Raw genomic sequence first — 8,377 nt, forward strand, 5'->3', positions numbered from 1 at the left:
GCCCTAGAAACAAAGCCTTTGTCAAGAGATTCACTAATCCTTTTAGATATAACCGTTAGCACATCTGCGGTACATCTTGCAGAACAAAACCATATTTTGTGTCACTAAGAAGGTTATTTCTGCTGAGGTGGTTTACTATTTCTCTATTAAATATGGATTCCATTAACTTAGTCATAACACACAGGAGACTTATTGGTGTGTACTGATTGTGACTTATCACCTGAATTCTTAAATACAGGGCATACTGATGAGGTCTTAAGGCAACGCTTAAACAGTTTCGTAAGTATGGGAGCAAGTTCTGGTTGAAGCGTTTTTATCACTATAATTGGCATGCCGTCAGGGCCAGTTGCTTTACTGGAAGCAAGGTTCTTGATTAGCATGGCGACCTCATGCACAGATATTTGTATGTTACCTAGCGTGTTCTGTGTTATAGGAGGAAATATGGTGAGTTGATGGCCTTCGTCCCATAGGGTAGAATTAGCTGCAAACTTATTTGCAAATAGATTGGCCTTGTCTAATGCTGACGAGATGACCTCTGGTCCATTGATAATAGTTGGGATAGAACGCACACTTCTGTTCAGGATCCTATTTGTTATTTGCCAAAACTGCTGGGAACCAAGCCGCTGATCAGCTACTTTGTATTTAACAGACTGGACATATAGCTCTCTTGCATTTTTTATTACTCTTTTACAGTGGCTGCTATCAGTCTGAAAGCAGCTTTAGTCTCAGTGCATCTATTACGTTGTAGTTATGGAAAAAGTGATTTCTGTGAGCGATAACAGCAGCACATTCTGGGGAGAACCATGGCTGGCTGTTAGGTTTTTGTTGGAATTTTTTAGTAGGTATGAATCGGTCTATGCCTACAATTAACAATTCGGTAAGATGTGATACTATAGAGGACACATCCTTTTTAAACATGGAATGCAGAGGTAAATTAGATATGAATGATGCGAAACTATCCCAGTCAGCCATAGAGTATCGCTATACAGTACGGTGGAGGGGTACGTCTGTGAACTTATTACATTTCATTTTTATCTTAAATGATACGACGGAGTGCTCGGAGGATCCTAGAGGAGAATGAACGGAATATGAACATAGCTCAGGGGAAGTTGAGTGAAAAGGTCTAGGAGGCCTGCATATTGACCGATAGTATCGGGCACACGGGTGGGTTCGCGAACAATCTGAGTGAGGTCATAAGCAATGGCAAAATCATGACAAAACCTTCCCTCATCGTCTGTCTTATTTTTGTGGGTCAGCCATTCCACGTTATGGATGTGGAAGTCACCACAGATGTGGATGTTAGCCGAGGGATGTGCAGACAGGATGTAGTCTATTTTCTCCGATATACTCTTAAAGATAGTAACTCCGCTGTTATGGGGCCGATATAAATGCAGTGGTGGAAGCAAGTGCAACCCGGAAGCACATATACGGTAAATTAGGATCTTCTCTAGAGATATCCCTGCCACACAGAAGCAATCTTTAATGTAGTCACATTTTCCATGACCATGGCGGTCTTTGGGTTCAGATTTAGCTGTTAAGTTAGAGTATCCGTTAATTATGACTCATCTAAGGAAGTGGTCGGCCCTATTCCAGTTTCGCTTAGAAATAATATGTCCGGTTTCGTCTCCTGTAATTGGGTTTCAACCTCTGGAAGGGTGGAACGTAGACCCCTGATGTTGGAGAAGGAGACCTGGTAGTAGGGTTCTACGTTAGAAGATGGGGTTCTAGGTTTATTCGAGCTTTTTTGCTGGAGATATTTCATGCTGAGATTTTGGGATTTGTGGAACAGGTCGGCATACTTGGTTAGAGCCGGATTGAGAGGGAAAGTAAGAGAGAAAAAGACAGGATTTTTTTGAAGCACATGAAAAGGTAATACCGTAACAATTACCCACTAGAATGGCATCGAGAGGCCCCACCAGAAGCTACGTCATGGTCCAGAATCCATTAACCAAATGACAATACAGTAGTCCCAGTACTTTGCGCCTGCTGATAGGACAGCCTCCTTAGTGGTTAATCCAAGGTTTGGGTCCCTGACTATCAGGCGGATAACGTCAGCCCAGACAAAACATTTACCTCCAGCATCCTTACTAGTGACATGGCCACAAGGATAGACATAGAGACAGAAAAATTTCCGACATCTCAGACTACTGTTCACCAAGTACTACCGACCGTTAAAGCAGCTTTTTCTTCATCCTTTGTCAGAAAAATCACTCAATTGAATGAGGACTGAGGGACAGAAAGGAGAAACGAGAGTTACTGGAGCTGCCGATAACACACCCACTGTATTATCTTCTCTCCATTTAAAAAATAAAGTAAATAAAATAAATGGGGATGAGGGGGAATGGGTACAAGGGACTTATTAATATATACTTAGTAAAATCCGGTGCTAACTTATCAATTCAGGACACTTTGGATGATAATCTCCCCTCCCATATGAATGGGTGGATGTAGTTTGAATCATTGGAGCTTCACCTTATAATTAAAATCCAATAATTAACTTTTATCAATTTATGAAGTCGGCTTAATATTAATTTACATTTGAGTTTAGATAATTATTCAAGGTTTTACTTTGGGAGGTTCGTTTTCATAGGTGACTTTTTCTTTTCTAATGTCACTGTATTATATTTTGAATATAATTGAAAATAAGACAAACTATATTAGATTCTTTGATCGGCTAGCCATAAAGCAAGCATTTTCAATGTAAGCAAGCGTATAGTAGTAGTATATATTAAGTATATTACTTAAATAAAGTCCTAACTTTATCTACTGTAATAGAGAAAATAATTACCGGCATTTTTGTTTTTTTTATCGCTAGTTTACTTCTATGAAGCATGAGTGAGAAGATTTTTGCCTGTTTCAACAGTAGTCGCGAAGGGGGGGGGGTGAATCTCATCTTAAAAGTTTGTCGAGACAGGAAAAGTAGAGACAAATAAATCCATATACATAAATAAAACAAGAAAAACAAGCCTAAACAAGGTAACATGAAACATACTTCCTAGGATGAATTTCAAAAGGTTAGGTATCTTGGATTCTGCATGTTGAGATTACCATAGTTTCTAACACATATAGTAGTACCTATGATCGTTTTAATTTTTATTTCACAATGAGAAAATAGATATGATCTTTACAGACAACTGCACACTCTGTTTATTACTCTTGTAACACGGGATTACATTATATATATATATATATATATATATATATATACACACACATACACATATATATATATGTGGGTGGGTGTACATACGTATATATATATACATATATATAGATATATATATATATATACTGAAACCCAGTGTTACAGGAGATATAACCAGAGTGCTTAAGTGCATGTACAAGATCATATCTATTTACTCATTGTGCAATATATATATATATATATATATATATATATATATATATATATATATATATATATATATATATATAGTGGCGCTTAAAAGAATGTCCACACTTGTTATTTTTTGAAATTTAAAAAAAAAATTATTGTTTAAATAACATGTACCTCATTATAAATAAAAGGCGAATAATATGATTTATGCTTTGTTGCATTAAAGCTGTATGTTTTAAGCCTATTTATTATTTTCCCTATTCATATTTACCTTTAACTGAAGAATTCTAGTGTTCACGTGATTTTACAAACAGAAATTTAAATCGAGAAGGCAGAAAAAATAAACTCCGCAGCAATCAAACGAGTTTAAAACCAGCTTAAAAATACACCTTTCAGGCAACAAAGCATCCTTAATTTTAATTATTGTTGTTCTAGTTATATACTGTAACATTTGTTCATATACCTCGACATTCCTTTTGTGATTGTCAGAAGGTTATAAATTATTTGTGACTGTCAGAAGCTTATTATTGTTCATATGCTTCGAATTTCTTTTTGTGATTGTCAGAAGCTTCCCAGTTCATCCAATCGAGAAATCAGCAGCAGATGGAAATGTGATGAGATAGAGGTAAGAATGTCTGAGCAAAGCACCAAAGCTCCGACAGTATTCGTGATGCCTCTATGTCTGGTCGTCCTATATTTATTTCTTATAGAGAAGACAATGCTATCAAGATCCGCAGTCTCAAACACAGATTTAAAACAGTTCCCTAAATCCAACAAAAGCGTAAGCTTTCTTTTTACTCTTTAGAACAGATAAAAAGAATTTAATTTGCAAAGTTGTGTTGCAAGACGTAATCAAATAATTTCTGAAAAGAACAGAAAGCGCCATCTGGATTTCATCAGGTACAAATAAAATAATCACTCTTTATTGTTGTCGAAAGTTATTTTGTAGCGATGAAAGCATGTTCAACAGGCTATGTAGTGATGGTGGGCAATACATCCATCAGAGGAAGGACGAAGACTTTAATCCAAGGTGGGCAGTTTCAACGCTGCCAGATAGTGGGTGTTCAGTTTTAGTTTGCGGCGTTATTTGTGACAATACTTCAGGGCCTATATGTCATGTGCAATGTCGAATCAATTCAAAAGTACATTAGTATGTTGACTGAGCAGTTTATACATTACTTTGACCGGAATTTGGATAATAATCACATCTTCATGCAAAATAATACTCCCATTCACACATTTGCAATGCCAATAGATTCATTGAATAGCGTAGAATCCGTGTTTAGATTAGCCTGCACAGTTTCCAGAAATCAATCCTATCGAAAACATATGGCATTACATCAAGCAACAGCTACGCAATGATAAAATTTCAAATATTGAAGAACTTTGGACAAAAACAAAAAGAGAAGTAAGGGGATATTGCCGCGAACTAATTCAAGGATCGCACAAAACAGTGCAGGCTTGTCAATATCAATAGGGCTATTCTAATAAATATTAACTAGTTCGCTGTGTTCCGGCTGTATCTGTGTTGCGTTAATGATCTAAAATTACATTTAAATAACAATTTACCATTTTGCTGTGTTTTTATGCCTTCTCGATTTGAAGGTAATTTTTTTTAAATTGAAGTGAATACTAGGACACGTCAATTAAAAGTAAAATATAGACAGATTAAATATTAAAGCATTAAATGGCGAATCAAGTGATGTATATGTTGTTTATACAGTTGCATTTAATATTTGTTTTTATTGCGGGCTATTATGCTCATCTCTTATTAGCTCGGATCCTTACCGAATGGTATATATTATTTTTGTTTAATTGGAATAAAAAAATTAAAAAATATAATATATACCATTCGGTATGGACCCAACCATGGAAGATCAAATAATAAACATGAATGTAAAAGACCCAAAAATTTAACCTTGATCGCTTGTGGCGCAGTTGAAAGAGACGTTGAATCTCTACGGTTCGAGGTGAGAATTGTCCGGAGATAGCGGTTTCAATTCTACCCAAAAGCCGGCCAGAGGCTTACTTGGCCAAAACGTGGTGAGACGAAAACAACTATGAAAGGTAGTAATTGCAGTTAATGCAGTCAGAAGATTCAGAGTTGCTATCCGTCGCGGTTACTACCTGATGAAGGCCAAAGGAATAGTTGGCCGAAACGTCATGAAACAGCGTATAAAGGATGAGGATAATAGTTCGCAATAAATAAAATTAATAAATAATATTCATCTCAATGAATTCGAATTAAAAAAATAATAATAAAAAAATAAAATATAATATGTAGTTGAATTTAAGTTAGCTTAAATTTGCGGTTTTCGAAAAAAAACAAACTAGTACGGACTTTCTTTTTCATCTATGTATTTCAACATTGATATGCCTAGATATATTTATATCTTTCTACTACTATTTACATTCTATCTACATAATAGTTTATTTCATGATATATCGTATATAATGCTTATATATATATAAATATATATATTAACATTTGGTAACCAATACAGTAATTTACTAAAATAGAGACTAAAAGAGACAGCTAGTTTTTTTCTTAGTGCTGTGTGCATTGAATTCAGATGTCTCTTACAAAGTTAGTTCGGATCCTAAACTTTGCAGTAGATCAGATATTTATTAAAAACAATTAAGTAATTAAATTGAGACGAAAGAAACATTTACATGTTTTACAGATATAATTGTTTTATCAGGCGTCATTCGTGAAAATATAGACAATTTCGAAAATGATTTCTTTCCGTTTTGGGCACAATAAGACATATATGGTTCAAATAGAAGATATAAATATCTTCCGTACTTAAATACACACACACATAGCGGTGAAAAGTTTTTGGTACATTGTTTTTTTTCGCATTTTTTAAAAAATAACAAGTTAATTTGAATGGAATTTACGCTCAATCTTTGAAAAGATATTATCTATCTTAAACTATAACGGAAACGAACATATTCTTACGTGACAAATATTTAATAAGGAAAAATAAAATTACCAATATGCAAAAGTATTTAACGCAATTAGTAATATTTAGTTGCATAAACTTTGTTCAGCTTACAACCACTAAACACTTTCCATAATTGCCTTCCAGTTTCTTACAAGCACTTGTTGGTAGTTTTTTCCATTCCTCTTCACAAACTTTATTCAATTCCTTGATATTCTTGAGATCTCTTGCATGCACCCTTAACTTCAAAGTTTTACACAGATTTGCGGTTGAATTAAGGCCAGGTGACTGGTTAAGCCACTGTGAAACACTAATCTCATGATCCTTAAACCGTTTCATAGTTGGTTTATCCTTGTGCTTTGGATCATTGTTTACTGGAAGATAAAGTCACGACACAATTCTAAATCTGCGGCACATCTAAACAGATGTATTGACAAAACCTTCGTGCATTTTGCTGCATTCATTTTCCCTTCTATCATTTCCATTCCTCCAACCTCATCCCTGAAGAAGAAGACCAAATCATCACACTTCCACCTCAAAGTTTTACAGTGGGAATGGCATTAGATGGTTTACATTTTGTGCACCTTTCCTTCCATACACGGGTGTGCATGTTTCTTCCGAAAAAGCTCAATTCTTGTTCCAGAAGTCATCCCATTTATATTGATATTTATAAACAAAGTTCAAACGATCTTTCATATGTCTAGGAGTCAACCATGGAGTCTTTATCGGTGATCAGGCATGTACGATTCAATGATCTCTTGATTGTGTGCTTGCTTAATTCAATAATAACCTTCTGAATTTCTGAACGAGTCAGAAATGGTTCGTCGTTCACGTTACAAGCAATGTAACGAGAAGTAACATCACTTTATTTACGTAGCTGTCACTTCTTAGAAGACTTTTAGTATTAGCACCCGTTGCTTTCCACTTTCTCACGATAGCCCTAACTGTACTCACCATCGAATTTAGTCCCAGAGCAATTTTCCTGTGCCCCTTTCTATCTTTATTCCTTGCCATGATTTCCTCGCGCCTATTATTAGTCAATTGCTTTGTTTTAACCATTTTAAAACAATAATAAAAGAGGCAACTTGTGCAGTGGCTGAGAGCTGTTATCACCTGACCTGTAAATAGCCGGAAACCTGGGGAGCATTCTAATTGGTTGAAATATTGTAGCAATATTAAATGCCTGCTTTAGAATGAAATTTCTGATTGATTTAAAGGTGAAATGCCTGCTTAAGAATGCAATTTGACAATGTATTAAATACTTTTGCATAAGTGTAATTTGATATTAAGTTAAACAAGGCCGATAGCCATTAGTCGCGTGCTCTCGTGTAATGAATGAATGCGTGAATGTAGGATTGACATGAAATTCTTAAAGATAAACTAAAATGGTCGAAAATGGGCTGAAATGACTTAAATGAATATCAAGTAAATAACTTAGAATGAGTAAATAACTTAGAATGAACTTAAGGATGAATTGAATGATTTTAAGAATGACTTGAATGCTTAAAAATAACTGGAATCCTCCAAAAACAACTTGAATGATCTGGAGAATTACTTGAATGGCTTTGAGACTGACTGGTTTTAAAATGGGTGATCATTTTAAATTAAATTAATACAGAAAAGTGATCCCCCACTTTATATCACAAATAGTATGCATGTATTAAGAACAGATACTACACTTTGATCTTGGCCAAACAGCCAAGAAAAGGGTATTTATTTGTCCCCCCCCCGTGCAAATTAGGCACAAGGCTGATTTTTAATGTGAGGAGTGAAGGGGAAATGTGGACCAACTCCCCAGGAAGTAGGAGAGCTGGATAGTGACAATTGGTATAAAGGGTTGCCCCTACATTGACCAAGGTCTTATATGTGGGGTTTCCCTCACATATGGTCTTTGCTTGCAGTATCTGCCGGAACAGGGGATTTATTTGCTCCCCCACCGAGCAAATTAGGCACAAAGCCGATTTTTAATGTGAGGAGTGAAGGGGAAATGGGGACAAGCTCCCCGGTAAGTAGGGGAGCTGGATAGTGGCAACTGGTATGATAGGCTGCCCCTACATTGACCGAGGTCTTATATGTGGGGTTTCCCCCACATATG

At 35.7% G+C, this 8,377-nt stretch overlaps 1 pseudogene; it reads right to left on the bottom strand.

Moving 5' to 3' along the window:
- Positions 1-7,867: 7,867 nt before the first annotated feature.
- LOC145292485 (U2 spliceosomal RNA) lies at positions 7,868-7,993 on the bottom strand (annotated as a pseudogene).
- Positions 7,994-8,377: the final 384 nt, after the last annotated feature.

This window comes from Euprymna scolopes, chromosome 13, assembly GCF_053919585.1.
Source record: "Euprymna scolopes isolate OS-2025 chromosome 13, ASM5391958v1, whole genome shotgun sequence".
In the NCBI taxonomy this organism is placed as follows: domain Eukaryota; kingdom Metazoa; phylum Mollusca; class Cephalopoda; order Sepiida; family Sepiolidae; genus Euprymna; species Euprymna scolopes.